General features: G+C 51.5%; 1 long non-coding RNA gene across 1 annotated transcript in view; it reads left to right on the forward strand.

Moving 5' to 3' along the window:
• The first annotated feature begins 258 nt into the window (after positions 1-258).
• LOC140409655 (uncharacterized) overlaps positions 259-16,482 on the forward strand; it is a 35,646-nt gene continuing 19,422 nt past the window's right edge. The window contains exons 1-2 of the long non-coding RNA XR_011940458.1: positions 259-352; positions 6,890-6,966. This is a non-coding gene — a long non-coding RNA (uncharacterized lncRNA). The remainder of the gene's footprint in view (positions 353-6,889; positions 6,967-16,482) is intronic.

Genomic DNA, 16,482 nt, shown 5'->3' on the forward strand with positions numbered 1-16,482 from the left:
ATAGAGTTGAGAGGAGGAACTACTTCTCAATGGTTTCAAGTAGAGATGGATGTCTTTCTGATTTAAAAAAATGGTTGAAGAGATATGGGGACATGTAGCGAGGTGGATTTGGGACCAGGAAGAGATCAGCCAGGATCTGACTGGATGGTGGAGCATGATCGAGGGACTGTATTGCCTCCTTCTGCTGCTAATTCCTAGGTTCCTCGGAAATGCCAATAAATTGCTCTGTATCTTTCACGCAGGTTCTCACTTTCACCAGAAAAAGCTACTTGAAGAACTGAAGGATTACAAGTTTGTATTCCCACACGTCCTATCTGGGAAAACGAAACGGAGTATAGCTATACTGCCTCAGGTAATTAATCTCACAGGGGTATACAGAGTGAGTGCATCAACTCAACCAAACCTGCTGCTTCCCCAAAGAATATATTCTGGGCACGAAAATATCTCAGGAAAGAGGGTCAAATACAGAATAGAAGGGATATTTGTGAGCGAACGAGGTGACCTAAGATTGTCCTCAATGAATATGTTCACCAGATTTCACAAAATACGGGAATTAAACATACAGGGATGAATGTTTTGGGGGTGGGTGCATATTCCACAAGCATCACCCCTCCCCGCCCCTATCCACAGTACAACAGTCATTCTTAAGCCTGTTAATTTGAAAAGCGCCTCCCGGCACTGGGAATGCACCCGGGGAGGCCTTAACAAGGGGAAAGGAAATCCCGTCCTGGACAGCTGTCGGCCAATCACCTCCTTACTCCCCAAGGTCTGTCCACCATCTACAAGGCACAAGTCAGGAGTGTGATGGAATACTCTCCACTTGCCTGGAGCTCCAACAACACTCAAGATGCTCAACACCATCCAGGACGAAGTAGCCCATTTGATTGGTTCCCCATCCACAAACAATCAATCACCGACGAACAGTAACAGCCGTGTGTGCCATCTACAAGATGCACTGCAGTAACTTGCCAAGGTTCCTTCGACAGCACCTTCCAAACCCACAACCATCGCCATCTAGAAGGACAACCCTGACTTGTAATTAGATCGCCGTTCCTCCACTGTCACTGGACTCCCTTCTGAGGAACACAGTGGGTGGATCTACTAGTCAGTACATCAACACCCTGGGCAAGTGCACAGTCAATTCCAGTCCCACAGACCCCTGAGTCCCAACATAAGTGAATTAACCAATAATTTGTATATTTTCCTGAGATCTTTGCAAATTGACTTCTCCAATGGCTTACATATAATAGATATGTAAGTAAAGCGTTTAAAAAAAAATGTTTATTCATAATAAGAGACTGGTCGGCACAATGGTTAGCACTGCCGCCTCACGGCGCCGAGTACGCGGGTTCAATCCCAGCCCCAGCTCACTGTCTGTGTGGAGTTTGCACATTCTCCCCATGTCTGCGTGGGCCTCACCCCCACAACCTAAAGAGGTGCCTGGTAGGTGAATTGGCCACCTTAAATTGCCCCTTAACTGGAAAAAAAAGAATGAGGTACTCTAAATTTAAAAAAATATATATTTATAATAAGAGAAGAGATAAACATGTAGTGGAAATAATAGAACAATGGTCTACCAATCAAATTATTTTTCAAACCCCGTCCCACCCTCCACCCAGACAGACACAAGACAGACACGTGATTGGGGGGGTGGGGTAGGTAAAGTTCAGAATAACAGTGATTAAAAGAGTGGGAGATTAATCTTTGCTGCTGAGGTGCTTGTCTTTGTAGTGAGTGATCATCTAAGGACACAAAGTGTTTAAAGCATTGATTGGTTTGGATCTTCTAATATCTTTCTCCAACTAGACGTCTCAGGCCAAAGCCTTCCAGTGACTTGGTCTGCTCCCTGTAAGAACACTATTCACAACGCCCGATGCTGCTCTTGGTCATGTATTGTTTGTTTAGCCTTGTTCCGTGCTGTAACCAATCACTGTTTGGCGATGTACTATTTGTCAATGGGCTCTGTCGATTATTCGTTTGTCGACTATGTACGTACTGGGCAGCACGGTGACGCAGTGGTAGCACTGCAATCTCACGGCGCTGAGGTCCCAGGCTCGATCCCGGCTCTGGGTCACTGTCCGTGTGGAGTTTGCACATTCTCCCCGTGTCTGCGTGGGTTTCGCCCCCACAACCCAAAAGATGTGCAGAGTAGGTTGATTGGTTAAACTGCCCCTTAATTGGAAAAAATGAATTGGGTACTCTAAATTTATAAAAACAAATTCTACCTTATGTCCACCAGATAGACCATCAGCTTCACTGAGTCAAACTGAGGTTCTCACCATGAGAATTTACGAGAGGGTTTTCTGTCCACTCTGTCTCTGGAACACTTGTCTGCTTTTTCCGCAGATCAAGATTAAATGTAGTGAAGGGAAAGTAAAAGGCCCTTTCTTCCAGATCTTTGGAGGTCTCGGGAGAAAGCTACCAGCACTGTGCCTCCCCCAGCCTCCCAAACAGAGTTAAGGTTTTCACAAGCCTGGCTGGACGCTGTCTCAAGCCTGTTGGTCAGAGGTTAAACCTCACAAGCTTGGCTGGGTGGAATACTGACAGCGTTGAATTAAACCTTCCTAGGCCTGGCTGGAGAGTGTGTTCAAATCGCCAGCCTTAGTTGGCAAAGAGAGGGCTGGATTCTCCCAAAATGGGACAATGTCCCCACGCCGGGGTAAAAATGCTGGCGTTTTACTCTGGAGATTCTTGGAAAAAAGATCAGTTGATTCAGTGACCTGCAGGGAGGCAGCAGGGACCCAGATTAATTCACCAGCTCTAGCTGCGGATACGGGCCCCCGCATGTCCGGTTTAGAGTTCACGCGTGCGCACAGCGGCGAGCGCCATGGCAGACTTGGACCGTGGAGCCACACATAAAAACTAGACTCCCCCTGATTGGCCGCGTGCCCAATGATCTGACCATATGGATCTGTCACCCGGCCGCCTCTCAGGCACCCCCTCCCCCCCCCCCCCCCCCCGGAGTCCGACCCCCCCTGTCCCCACCAGGATGGCCATGGACTGAGTCCGCAGCCGCCACGCCAGCACCCCGACCGGCAATAGGTGGTTAGCTCCACGCCGTCGGGAACTCGGCCAGTCGGGAGCGGAGGATCGCTGGCCGGGCCTCTGGCAATGGTCGCCCAGCCGTGCGGCGTACTCCGCGATCACGCCGACTCTCAGGTCCCGGAGAATCGCCGGACCGACGCCGGGCCAGATTTTGGCGTGAAAATGGCTTCTCCGGCCCCCGCCCCGAACGCGATCGCGGAGCAGGGCAGCGGACAATCCAGCCCTGAGTGTTTATATCAGCTCCTGCTGGTTCTGACCTTTCCAAAGGATTGAGATTAAAATGGAGGCTGCCTTCTGTTCCAGAATCTCCTGAAGGGCTCTGCCCATCAAGATCAAGAATGGACTAACTCCGGTTAACACTGCTGCCTTAGGGCGCTGGGGACTCGGGTCGATCCCGGCTCTGGGTCACTGTCCATTGTGGAGTTTGCATATTCTCTCCATGTCTGCGTGGGTTTCGCCCCCACAACCCAAAGATGCGCAGGGTAGGAGGATTGGCCACGCTAAATTCCCCCTTGATTGCACAAATTTTATAAAAAGAATGGAATAACTCCCAGATTCGAGTCAAGTCCATCAAGATTACATCACGTGACTATGCCACACGGTACACTACATAGAGGGGTGTGGCTGGGCCAGTTCAAATAGCAGCTTGCGGGGGTGGGGTGGGGGTTCCGCTCAAAACCAAAAGTCTGTAGTCTAAACTTAAAATCGGCAATGTTCCTTACATCAGGGACTCCAGTGGTTCAAGAAGGCAGCTCACCACCACCCTCTGAAGGCATGGGAACAAAGCGCTGGCCTACCCAGCAACGCCCACATCCTGTAAATTGTGACGCCACTGTTGCAAAACCATTGCCTGTTCCGTGTTTCCCTCTTAATGTCTGCCCTCTCTTCTGGTTTGCTGCTGCAACATTGCTGCACCATTTGGTAGTTCTGTTTAAATTACAGACTTGGGACAAACTGAAACGCCTCTGGTTGGATGGACTGTTCAGGTCTCCCCCTTTAGGTTATGTGGCAGAGCTCATTACGCCAGTTTGAGAGGCTTGGCAAGCAGCCAATTGGTGAATGTAGATTTCTCAGCCATCTCCTATTGTCATCTGCCAGTGGTGGAACTATTCAGAACTTCAGAGAAAGCCGGATCATCTGGAGAGCTCCATTTTGGCCTCAGTTCGAACAAGGAGCCAGCGAGAAAGCAGTGAGGTTCCTCTCTCTCTCAGGTGTTTTTAAGAGGCATTCCAGCTAGATCTGTGGAGGCTCTCCTGTTTAAAAGACAGACAGTAGTCAGAACTGGGAAATCAGCTTCTGGAGTAGGAAAACAAGCAGTCATACCAGAAATCCCGTAATAGCCTCCCCGGACATGCGCCGGAATGTGGCAACTAGGGGCTTTTCACAGTAACTTCATTTGAAGCCTACTTGTGACAATAAGCAATTTTCATTTCATTTTCATTTTCAAGATCAGAATTGCATCAACTGAAAACCTGAGTAAAGCTCCACCTGGTGGTGGGAGATTAGAATTGCATCGACCTGGATTTCTGATGTCAACCTCCATCCAGTGGTGGAAGGACGGAACTGCGGCCATTTGAATCTCTTGAATAAATCTATTTCCCAAAGGCCACAATCGCAGCAGTGAAGATTAATCTCAAACATTTCCTTGTAATCCCTGTTTTTTAAAATCCTTTCTTACCCTTACCGTGTGTCTGTCTTGTGTGTGTCTGGGTGGAGGGTGGGACGGAGTTATGGGAATAGGCAGACTGGCAGACTATTGTTCTGTTATTTCTTCATATATTCATATTTTTCTCTTATTATTAAGAAACAATTTGTTTATGTTTGCCATGTACATTTGGTGGCTGTAACTCATTGGGGCAGTTGAGGGTTAAAGATCTCAGGAAAACACACATGTTAGGACATCGGGGTATGTGGGGCTCATCCAGGGTGTTATAACAAATAGAATAAAAAAACATAGTGCATCTGTAGGCTTGCTAGCTAGTTCCCTCACATGTAAATCTATTTTTCTTTTGAAATCATTCATCCTAAAATGAGGTTTAGGTCATTACCATTCACTTTGTTGAAAAGTTATTCCTCAGATTCCTCCTGCATCATTTGCCCAAACGTTTAAAGCCATGGCCCTCGTCCTTGTATCATTAGCAAATGTGAACAACTTTGCTGTATGTAACCTCTGTAATTTCCTCCACCTCGTTAATTTCTCTAGTGATAAGTGATTGTTTTTGTCGATACCTCCCTCCCATTTGCCTCTTGATTTTCTTGGAATGTTCCTTTGGGTCTGTTTTAACATTCAGTTGGGGAGCAACTCGGCAGCAGGTTCATCCAAGTGGAAAAAACATCCTTCCCAGCAAGCCTGCTTCTGTTGGAAGATTTCATACCACCGCCTACTTCATCTTGTGCTATTAGCCCCGACTGAAGAGGGAATCTTACAATTGCGGTCTTCCACCAGCTCACCTTGAAATACCGACACAAAATAATTCTCACTGCAGCGACTCTGGAGTCTGGAACTCTTGTTGACTCACATTCATTTCTTCCTGCCTCTTGTACTGGAAAACCCCCTCCTCACCCCACCCGCGACTGTGCTTCCATGCAGAGTGGGACTTAGGAAAACACCCCTTCCTCAGGCTTTGACTGTGGAAAGTGCTGTGCATGATTAGTAAAATTGGATCATAGAAGAAATGTGGAATTCGGAAAATACACACTGTATGTTATTATAAAATAACTCAAAGACAGGTGGTAAGAGGAAATCAGTAGTGTTTGACTGTCTCACTCCTGTCTGTAACATGAGCCTAGTATCCAGGTAACGTTCCCCATCCCTGTTACATCAATGTCCAAAACTCAGGCTCCAATTCATCAACTCGGAGCTCACATTGATCCACCTGCCGACACTTATTGCGGATATGGCTGCTGTGAATCACACAGTTGGAAACAAATTCAGCGCTAACTCTCAAAAAGGAATTCAATAAATAACTAAGAGAGATTTATTTTTGCTTTCTATTCATTTATGCAATGTGGATGTTACAGATAAGACCAGCATTTATTGCCCAAGCCTACTTGCCCCTGAGACGGTGAGCGAGGTCAGCCAATGAATAGAATAGTTCAGAGTCCCGGCTTGGGTCACTGCCTGTGCGGAGTCTGCACGTTCTCACCGTGTCTGCGTGGGTTTCCTCCGGGTGCTCCGGTTTCCTCCCACAGTCCAAAGGTGCACAGGGGTAGGTGGATTGGCTATACTAAATTGCCCTTAGTGTCCAAAAAAGGTAAGGTAGGGTTATGGGGATAGGGTGGAAGTGTGGGGATAGGGTGAAGGTGTGGGCTTAGGTAGGGTGTTCTTTCCACAGGTCGGTGCAGACTCAATGGGCTGAATGGCCTCCTTCTGCACTGTCAATTCTGTGACTCTGTGACTGTGGGTCTGGAGTCACATAAAGCCGGACTGCGTAACGATGGCAGGTTGGGTGGGAGCAACTTGAACGTCGTTGGAAAGAGCGTCAACAGACTGCAAGGGCCGAATAGTAGCCTTCTGGTCATTCCAGGAGGTAACTGGTCCTTCTGTAAAACTCTGCAGAGGTCCTAAAGGTGGAGGGAGCCATGTATTCATGCAGATATTGGCTGGGGTACTCCATTCCGAGTTTGCCCCGTTACTGTGGCTGCTCCCAGCGAGAACAGAGAATTGGCGTCACAGCCAGCACTCCATTCACTGCAGCGGCAACGGAGAATCCTGCAGGAGTGGTGGACGGAGAATCCCGCCCAATATTAACTCTTCAAATAAATTACAACCTTGTGAGAAATATGGGAGCTTCAGTGAGTACGTCATGGTTTAATAACAGATAATTGTTTGTTCTGAACACAGAGGGTCTATCCAAACCACATCAGCATCTCAATGGAGCTGGAGGGAGAGGACATAACACTGGAACTCAGCAGAAACACGTGAGTGAACCTCACTTTGTAGAAGGGCCAATAAGGTTCTTTCAGTAATCCACTGGGCTTGTGTTAGTGCTGTTATGAGAGAGGTGTTGTCAGAACCCCAAAATGTATCATGGAGTTCCACCAACCTCCCCCTTTAATGGATTGCTAGCTTTTGAAGCACACGGCTTGTTCCCCAGGTGTGATATTTCAATGATGGACATGTGGGTTTTTAAACAAAACAATGTTTATTCCATGAACTCAAATTAACCTTTTAAATAAACCTTGGATCTCTTAACACCCCTTACTTCAAAGATAACCCTGAAAATAATACAACACTAAATAATCCCTCAAAATGTTCCTTCAAACATTCAAAACATTTCCCCTTTAACAACAGACATGAGGTTACATTCAATGTACTTATAGTCTTTGGATTTGCAGACATCAACAGACCAGTTCTGTGTTTTCCTTCCTGCAACTCTTTTCAAAACACACAAACACTCCGAGCTTTCTCCTCAAACTGGCTTTCTCCTTTCATGCAGCTCTCAGCAAAACCAGCCAGGCACTTTTCAGCTGCTCTCCTCAAACCAGCCAGGCACTTTTCAGCTGCTCTCAGAAAACCAGCCAGGCACTTTTCAGCTGCTCTCAGCAAACCAGCCAGGCACTTTCTAGCTGCTCTCAGCAAACCAGCCAGGCACTTTTCAGCTGCTCTCAGAAAACCAGCCAGGCACTTTTCAGCTGCTCTCAGCAAACCAGCCAGGCACTTTCTAGCTGCTCTCCTCAAACCAGCCAGGCACTTTTCAGCTGCTCTCAGCAAACCAGCCAGGCACTTTTCAGCTGCTCTCAGCAAACTGGCCAGGCACTTTTCAGCTGCTCTCAGCAAACCAGCCAGGCACTTTTCAGCTGCTCTCAGCAAACTGGCCAGGCACTTTTCAGCTGCTCTCAGCAAACCAGCCAGGCACTTTTCAGCTGCTCTCAGCAAACCAGCCAGGCACTTTTCAGCTGCTCTCAGCAAACCGGCCAGGCACTTTTCAGCTGCTCTCAGCAAACCAGCCAGGCACTTTTCAGCTGCTCTCCTCAAACCAGCCAGGCACTTTCCAGCTGCTCTCCTCAAACCAGCCAGGCACTTTCCAGCTGCTCTCCTCAAACCAGCCAGGCACTTTTCAGCTGCTCTCAGCAAACCAGCCAGGCACTTTTCAGCTGCTCTCAGCAAACTGGCCAGGCACTTTTCAGCTGCTCTCAGCAAACCAGCCAGGCACTTTTCAGCTGCTCTCCTCAAACCAGCCAGGCACTTTCCAGCTGCTCCTAGCAAACCAGCCAGGCACTTTTCAGCTGCTCTCAGCAAACCAGCCAGGCACTTTTCAGCTGCTCTCAGCAAACTGGCCAGGCACTTTTCAGCTGCTCTCAGCAAACCAGCCAGGCACTTTTCAGCTGCTCTCAGCAAACTGGCCAGGCACTTTTCAGCTGCTCTCAGCAAACCAGCCAGGCACTTTTCAGCTGCTCTCAGCAAACCAGCCAGGCACTTTTCAGCTGCTCTCAGCAAACCGGCCAGGCACTTTTCAGCTGCTCTCAGCAAACCAGCCAGGCACTTTTCAGCTGCTCTCCTCAAACCAGCCAGGCACTTTCCAGCTGCTCTCCTCAAACCAGCCAGGCACTTTCCAGCTGCTCTCCTCAAACCAGCCAGGCACTTTTCAGCTGCTCTCAGCAAACCAGCCAGGCACTTTTCAGCTGCTCTCAGCAAACTGGCCAGGCACTTTTCAGCTGCTCTCAGCAAACCAGCCAGGCACTTTTCAGCTGCTCTCAGCAAACCAGCCAGGCACTTTTCAGCTGCTCTCAGCAAACCAGCCAGGCACTTTTCAGCTGCTCTCAGCAAACCAGCCAGGCACTTTTCAGCTGCTCTCAGCAAACCAGCCAGGCACTTTTCAGCTGCTCTCAGCAAACCAGCCAGGCACTTTTCAGCTGCTCTCAGCAAACCAGCCAGGCACTTTTCAGCTGCTCTCAGCAAACCAGCCAGGCACTTTTCAGCTGCTCTCAGCAAACCAGCCAGGCACTTTTCAGCTGCTCTCAGCAAACCAGCCAGGCACTTTTCAGCTGCTCTCAGCAAACCAGCCAGGCACTTTTCAGCTGATCTCAGCAAAACCAGCCAGGCACCTTTCAGCTGCTCTCCTCAAACCAGCCAGGCACTTTTCAGCTGCTCTCAGCAAACCAGCCAGGCACTTTTCAGCTGCTATCAGCACCGGCCAGGCACTTTCCAGCTGTTCTCAGCAAACCAGCCAGGCACTTTTCAGCTGCTCTCAGCAAACTGGCCAGGCACTTTTCAGCTGCTCTCAGCAAACCAGGCAGGCACTTTCCAGCTGCTCTCAGCAAACCAGCCAGGCACTTTTCAGCTGATCTCAGCAAAACCAGCCAGGCACCTTTCAGCTGCTCTCCTCAAACCAGCCAGGCACTTTTCAGCTGCTCTCAGCAAACCAGCCAGGCACTTTTCAGCTGCTATCAGCAAACCAGCCAGGCACTTTTCAGCTGCTCTCAGCAAACCAGCCAGGCACTTTTCAGCTGCTCTCCTCAAACCAGCCAGGCACTTTTCAGCTGCTCTCAGCAAACCAGCCAGGCACTTTTCAGCTGCTCTCAGCAAACCAGCCAGGCACTTTTCAGCTGCTCTCAGCAAACCAGCCAGGCACTTTCCAGCTGCTCTCCTCAAACCAGCCAGGCACTTTCCAGCTGCTCTCCTCAAACCAGCCAGGCACTTTTCAGCTGCTCTCAGCAAACCAGCCAGGCACTTTTCAGCTGCTCTCAGCAAACCAGCCAGGCACTTTTCAGCTGCTCTCAGCAAACCAGCCAGGCACTTTTCAGCTGCTCCCAGCAAACCAGCCAGGCACTTTTCAACTGCTCTCAGCAAACTGGCCAGACACTTTTCAGCTGCTCTCAGCAAACCGGACAGGCACTTTTCAGCTGCTCTCAGCAAAACCAGCCAGGCACTTTCCAGCTGCTCTCAGCAAACCAGCCAGGCACTTTCCAGCTGCTCTCAGCAAACCAGCCAGGCACTTTTCAGCTGCTCTCAGCAAACCGGCCAGGCACTTTTCAGCTGCTCTCAGCAAAACCAGCCAGGCACTTTTCAACTGCTCTCAGCAAACTGGCCAGGCACTTTTCAGCAACTCTCAGCAAACCGGCCAGGCACTTTTCAGCTGCTCTCAGCAAACCGGCCAGGCACTTTTCAGCTGCTCTCAGCAAACCAGTCAGGCACTTTTCAGCTGCTCTCCTCAAACCAGCCAGGCACTTTTCAGCAACTCTCAGCAAACCGGCCAGGCACTTTTCAGCTGCTCTCAGCAAACCGGCCAGGCACTTTTCAGCTGCTCTCAGCAAACCGGCCAGGCACTTTTCAGCTGCTCTCAGCAAACCAGCCAGGCACTTTTCAGCTGCTCTCAGCAAACCAGCCAGGCACTTTTCAGCTGCTCTCAGCAAACCAGCCAGGCACTTTCCAGCTGCTCTCAGCAAACCGGCCAGGCACTTTTCAGCTGCTCTCCTCAAACCAGCCAGGCACTTTTCAGCTGCTCTCCTCAAACCAGCCAGGCACTTTCCAGCTGCTCCTAGCAAACCAGCCAGGCACTTTTCAGCTGCTCTCAGCAAACCAGCCAGGCACTTTTCAGCTGCTCTCAGCAAACTGGACAGGCACTTTTCGGCTGCTCTCCTCAAACCAGCCAGGCACTTTTCAGCTGCTCTCAGCAAACTGGCCAGGCACTTTTCAGCAGCTCTCAGCAAACCAGCCAGGCACTTTTCAGCTGCTCTCCTCAAACCAGCCAGGCACTTTTCAGCAACTCTCAGCAAACCGGCCAGGCACTTTTCAGCTGCTCTCAGCAAACCGGCCAGGCACTTTTCAGCTGCTCTCAGCAAACCAGCCAGGCACTTTTCAGCTGCTCTCAGCAAACCAGCCAGGCACTTTTCAGCTGCTCTCAGCAAACCAGCCAGGCACTTTCCAGCTGCTCTCAGCAAACCGGCCAGGCACTTTTCAGCTGCTCTCCTCAAACCAGCCAGGCACTTTTCAGCTGCTCTCCTCAAACCAGCCAGGCACTTTCCAGCTGCTCCTAGCAAACCAGCCAGGCACTTTTCAGCTGCTCTCAGCAAACCAGCCAGGAACTTTTCAGCAGCTCTCAGCAAACCAGCCAGGCACTTTCCAGCTGCTCTCAGCAAACCGGCCAGGCACTTTTCAGCTGCTCTCAGCAAACTGGCCAGGCACTTTTCAGCAGCTCTCAGCAAACCAGCCAGGCACTTTTCAGCTGCTCTCCTCAAACCAGCCAGGCACTTTTCAGCAACTCTCAGCAAACCGGCCAGGCACTTTTCAGCTGCTCTCAGCAAACCGGCCAGGCACTTTTCAGCTGCTCTCAGCAAACCAGCCAGGCACTTTTCAGCTGCTCTCAGCAAACCAGCCAGGCACTTTTCAGCTGCTCTCAGCAAACCAGCCAGGCACTTTCCAGCTGCTCTCAGCAAACCGGCCAGGCACTTTTCAGCTGCTCTCCTCAAACCAGCCAGGCACTTTTCAGCTGCTCTCCTCAAACCAGCCAGGCACTTTCCAGCTGCTCCTAGCAAACCAGCCAGGCACTTTTCAGCTGCTCTCAGCAAACCAGCCAGGCACTTTTCAGCAGCTCTCAGCAAACCAGCCAGGCACTTTCCAGCTGCTCTCAGCAAACCGGCCAGGCACTTTTCAGCTGCTCTCCTCAAACCAGCCAGGCACTTTTCAGCTGCTCTCCTCAAACCAGCCAGGCACTTTCCAGCTGCTCCTAGCAAACCAGCCAGGCACTTTTCAGCTGCTCTCAGCAAACCAGCCAGGCACTTTTCAGCTGCTCTCCTCAAACCGGCCAGGCACTTTTCAGCAGCTCTCAGCAAACCAGCCAGGCACTTTTCAGCTGCTCTCAGCAAACCAGCCAGGCACTTTTCAGCTGCTCTCAGCAAACTGGCCAGGCACTTTTCAGCTGCTCTCCTCAAACCAGCCAGGCACTTTTCAGCTGCTCTCAGCAAACTGGCCAGGCACTTTTCAGCTGCTCTCAGCAAACCAGCCAGGCACTTTTCAGCTGCTCTCAGCAAACCAGCCAGGCACTTTTCAGCTGCTCTCAGCAAACCAGCCAGGCACTTTTCAGCTGCTCTCCTCAAACCAGCCAGGCACTTTCCAGCTGCTCTCTTCAAACCAGCCAGGCACTTTTCAGCTGCTCTCAGCAAACTGGCCAGGCACTTTTCAGCTGCTCTCAGCAAACCAGCCAGGCACTTTTCAGCTGCTCTCAGCAAACCAGCCAGGCACTTTTCAGCTGCTCTCAGCAAACCAGCCAGGCACTTTTCAGCTGCTCTCAGCAAACCAGTCAGGCACTTTTCAGCTGCTCTCCTCAAACCAGCCAGGCACTTTTCAGCAACTCTCAGCAAACCGGCCAGGCACTTTTCAGCTGCTCTCAGCAAACCGGCCAGGCACTTTTCAGCTGCTCTCAGCAAACCGGCCAGGCACTTTTCAGCTGCTCTCAGCAAACCAGCCAGGCACTTTTCAGCTGCTCTCAGCAAACCAGCCAGGCACTTTTCAGCTGCTCTCAGCAAACCAGCCAGGCACTTTCCAGCTGCTCTCAGCAAACCGGCCAGGCACTTTTCAGCTGCTCTCCTCAAACCAGCCAGGCACTTTTCAGCTGCTCTCCTCAAACCAGCCAGGCACTTTCCAGCTGCTCCTAGCAAACCAGCCAGGCACTTTTCAGCTGCTCTCAGCAAACCAGCCAGGCACTTTTCAGCTGCTCTCAGCAAACTGGACAGGCACTTTTCGGCTGCTCTCCTCAAACCAGCCAGGCACTTTTCAGCTGCTCTCAGCAAACTGGCCAGGCACTTTTCAGCAGCTCTCAGCAAACCAGCCAGGCACTTTTCAGCTGCTCTCCTCAAACCAGCCAGGCACTTTTCAGCAACTCTCAGCAAACCGGCCAGGCACTTTTCAGCTGCTCTCAGCAAACCGGCCAGGCACTTTTCAGCTGCTCTCAGCAAACCAGCCAGGCACTTTTCAGCTGCTCTCAGCAAACCAGCCAGGCACTTTTCAGCTGCTCTCAGCAAACCAGCCAGGCACTTTCCAGCTGCTCTCAGCAAACCGGCCAGGCACTTTTCAGCTGCTCTCCTCAAACCAGCCAGGCACTTTTCAGCTGCTCTCCTCAAACCAGCCAGGCACTTTCCAGCTGCTCCTAGCAAACCAGCCAGGCACTTTTCAGCTGCTCTCAGCAAACCAGCCAGGCACTTTTCAGCAGCTCTCAGCAAACCAGCCAGGCACTTTCCAGCTGCTCTCAGCAAACCGGCCAGGCACTTTTCAGCTGCTCTCCTCAAACCAGCCAGGCACTTTTCAGCTGCTCTCCTCAAACCAGCCAGGCACTTTCCAGCTGCTCCTAGCAAACCAGCCAGGCACTTTTCAGCTGCTCTCAGCAAACCAGCCAGGCACTTTTCAGCTGCTCTCCTCAAACCGGCCAGGCACTTTTCAGCAGCTCTCAGCAAACCAGCCAGGCACTTTTCAGCTGCTCTCAGCAAACCAGCCAGGCACTTTTCAGCTGCTCTCAGCAAACTGGCCAGGCACTTTTCAGCTGCTCTCCTCAAACCAGCCAGGCACTTTTCAGCTGCTCTCAGCAAACTGGCCAGGCACTTTTCAGCTGCTCTCAGCAAACCAGCCAGGCACTTTTCAGCTGCTCTCAGCAAACCAGCCAGGCACTTTTCAGCTGCTCTCAGCAAACCAGCCAGGCACTTTTCAGCTGCTCTCCTCAAACCAGCCAGGCACTTTCCAGCTGCTCTCTTCAAACCAGCCAGGCACTTTTCAGCTGCTCTCAGCAAACTGGCCAGGCACTTTTCAGCTGCTCTCAGCAAACCAGCCAGGCACTTTTCAGCTGCTCTCAGCAAACCAGCCAGGCACTTTTCAGCTGCTCTCAGCAAACCAGCCAGGCACTTTTCAGCTACTCTCAGCAAACCAGCCAGGCACTTTTCAGCTGCTCTCAGCAAACTGGCCAGGCACTTTTCAGCTGCTCTCCTCAAACCAGCCAGGCACTTTTCAGCTGCTCTCAGCAAACTGGCCAGGCACTTTTCAGCTGCTCTCAGCAAACCAGCCAGGCACTTTTCAGCTGCTCTCCTCAAACCAGCCAGGCACTTTCCAGCTGCTCCTAGCAAACCAGCCAGGCACTTTTCAGCTGCTCTCAGCAAACCAGCCAGGCACTTTTCAGCAGCTCTCAGCAAACCAGCCAGGCACTTTCCAGCTGCTCTCAGCAAACCGGCCAGGCACTTTTCAGCTGCTCTCCTCAAACCAGCCAGGCACTTTTCAGCTGCTCTCAGAAAACCAGCCAGGCACTTTTCAGCTGCTCTCAGCAAACCAGCCAGGCACTTTCTAGCTGCTCTCCTCAAACCAGCCAGGCACTTTTCAGCTGCTCTCAGCAAACCAGCCAGGCACTTTTCAGCTGCTCTCAGCAAACTGGCCAGGCACTTTTCAGCTGCTCTCAGCAAACCAGCCAGGCACTTTTCAGCTGCTCTCAGCAAACTGGCCAGGCACTTTTCAGCTGCTCTCAGCAAACCAGCCAGGCACTTTTCAGCTGCTCTCAGCAAACCAGCCATGCACTTTTCAGCTGCTCTCAGCAAACCGGCCAGGCACTTTTCAGCTGCTCTCAGCAAACCAGCCAGGCACTTTTCAGCTGCTCTCCTCAAACCAGCCAGGCACTTTCCAGCTGCTCTCCTCAAACTAGCCAGGCACTTTCCAGCTGCTCTCCTCAAACCAGCCAGGCACTTTTCAGCTGCTCTCAGCAAACCAGCCAGGCACTTTTCAGCTGCTCTCAGCAAACTGGCCAGGCACTTTTCAGCTGCTCTCAGCAAACCAGCCAGGCACTTTTCAGCTGCTCTCAGCAAACCAGCCAGGCACTTTTCAGCTGCTCTCAGCAAACCAGCCAGGCACTTTTCAGCTGCTCTCAGCAAACCAGCCAGGCACTTTTCAGCTGCTCTCAGCAAACCAGCCAGGCACTTTTCAGCTGCTCTCAGCAAACCAGCCAGGCACTTTTCAGCTGCTCTCAGCAAACCAGCCAGGCACTTTTCAGCTGCTCTCAGCAAACCAGCCAGGCACTTTTCAGCTGCTCTCAGCAAACCAGCCAGGCACTTTTCAGCTGCTCTCAGCAAACCAGCCAGGCACTTTTCAGCTGCTCTCAGCAAACCAGCCAGGCACTTTTCAGCTGATCTCAGCAAAACCAGCCAGGCACCTTTCAGCTGCTCTCCTCAAACCAGCCAGGCACTTTTCAGCTGCTCTCAGCAAACCAGCCAGGCACTTTTCAGCTGCTATCAGCACCGGCCAGGCACTTTCCAGCTGTTCTCAGCAAACCAGCCAGGCACTTTTCAGCTGCTCTCAGCAAACTGGCCAGGCACTTTTCAGCTGCTCTCAGCAAACCAGGCAGGCACTTTCCAGCTGCTCTCAGCAAACCAGCCAGGCACTTTTCAGCTGATCTCAGCAAAACCAGCCAGGCACCTTTCAGCTGCTCTCCTCAAACCAGCCAGGCACTTTTCAGCTGCTCTCAGCAAACCAGCCAGGCACTTTTCAGCTGCTATCAGCAAACCAGCCAGGCACTTTTCAGCTGCTCTCAGCAAACCAGCCAGGCACTTTTCAGCTGCTCTCCTCAAACCAGCCAGGCACTTTTCAGCTGCTCTCAGCAAACCAGCCAGGCACTTTTCAGCTGCTCTCAGCAAACCAGCCAGGCACTTTTCAGCTGCTCTCAGCAAACCAGCCAGGCACTTTCCAGCTGCTCTCCTCAAACCAGCCAGGCACTTTCCAGCTGCTCTCCTCAAACCAGCCAGGCACTTTTCAGCTGCTCTCAGCAAACCAGCCAGGCACTTTTCAGCTGCTCTCAGCAAACCAGCCAGGCACTTTTCAGCTGCTCTCAGCAAACCAGCCAGGCACTTTTCAGCTGCTCCCAGCAAACCAGCCAGGCACTTTTCAACTGCTCTCAGCAAACTGGCCAGACACTTTTCAGCTGCTCTCAGCAAACCGGACAGGCACTTTTCAGCTGCTCTCAGCAAAACCAGCCAGGCACTTTCCAGCTGCTCTCAGCAAACCAGCCAGGCACTTTCCAGCTGCTCTCAGCAAACCAGCCAGGCACTTTTCAGCTGCTCTCAGCAAACCGGCCAGGCACTTTTCAGCTGCTCTCAGCAAAACCAGCCAGGCACTTTTCAACTGCTCTCAGCAAACTGGCCAGACACTTTTCAGCTGCTCTCAGCAAACTGGCCAGACACTTTTCAGCTGCTCTCAGCAAACCGGACAGGCACTTTTCAGCTGCTCTCAGCAAAACCAGCCAGGCACTTTTCAGCTGCTCTCAGCAAACCAGCCAGGCACTTTTCAGCTGCTATCAGCACCAGCCAGGCACTTTTCAACTGCTCTCAGCAAACTGGCCAGGCACTTTTCAGCTGCTCTCAGCAAACCAGCCAGGCACTTTTCAGCTGCTCTCAGCAAACCAGCCAGGCACTTTTCAGCTGCTCTCAGCAAACTGGCCAGGCACTTTTCAGCTGCTCTCAGCAAACCGGCCA

This window comes from Scyliorhinus torazame, chromosome 3 (genome assembly GCF_047496885.1).
Source record: "Scyliorhinus torazame isolate Kashiwa2021f chromosome 3, sScyTor2.1, whole genome shotgun sequence".
Lineage (NCBI taxonomy): Eukaryota > Metazoa > Chordata > Chondrichthyes > Carcharhiniformes > Scyliorhinidae > Scyliorhinus > Scyliorhinus torazame.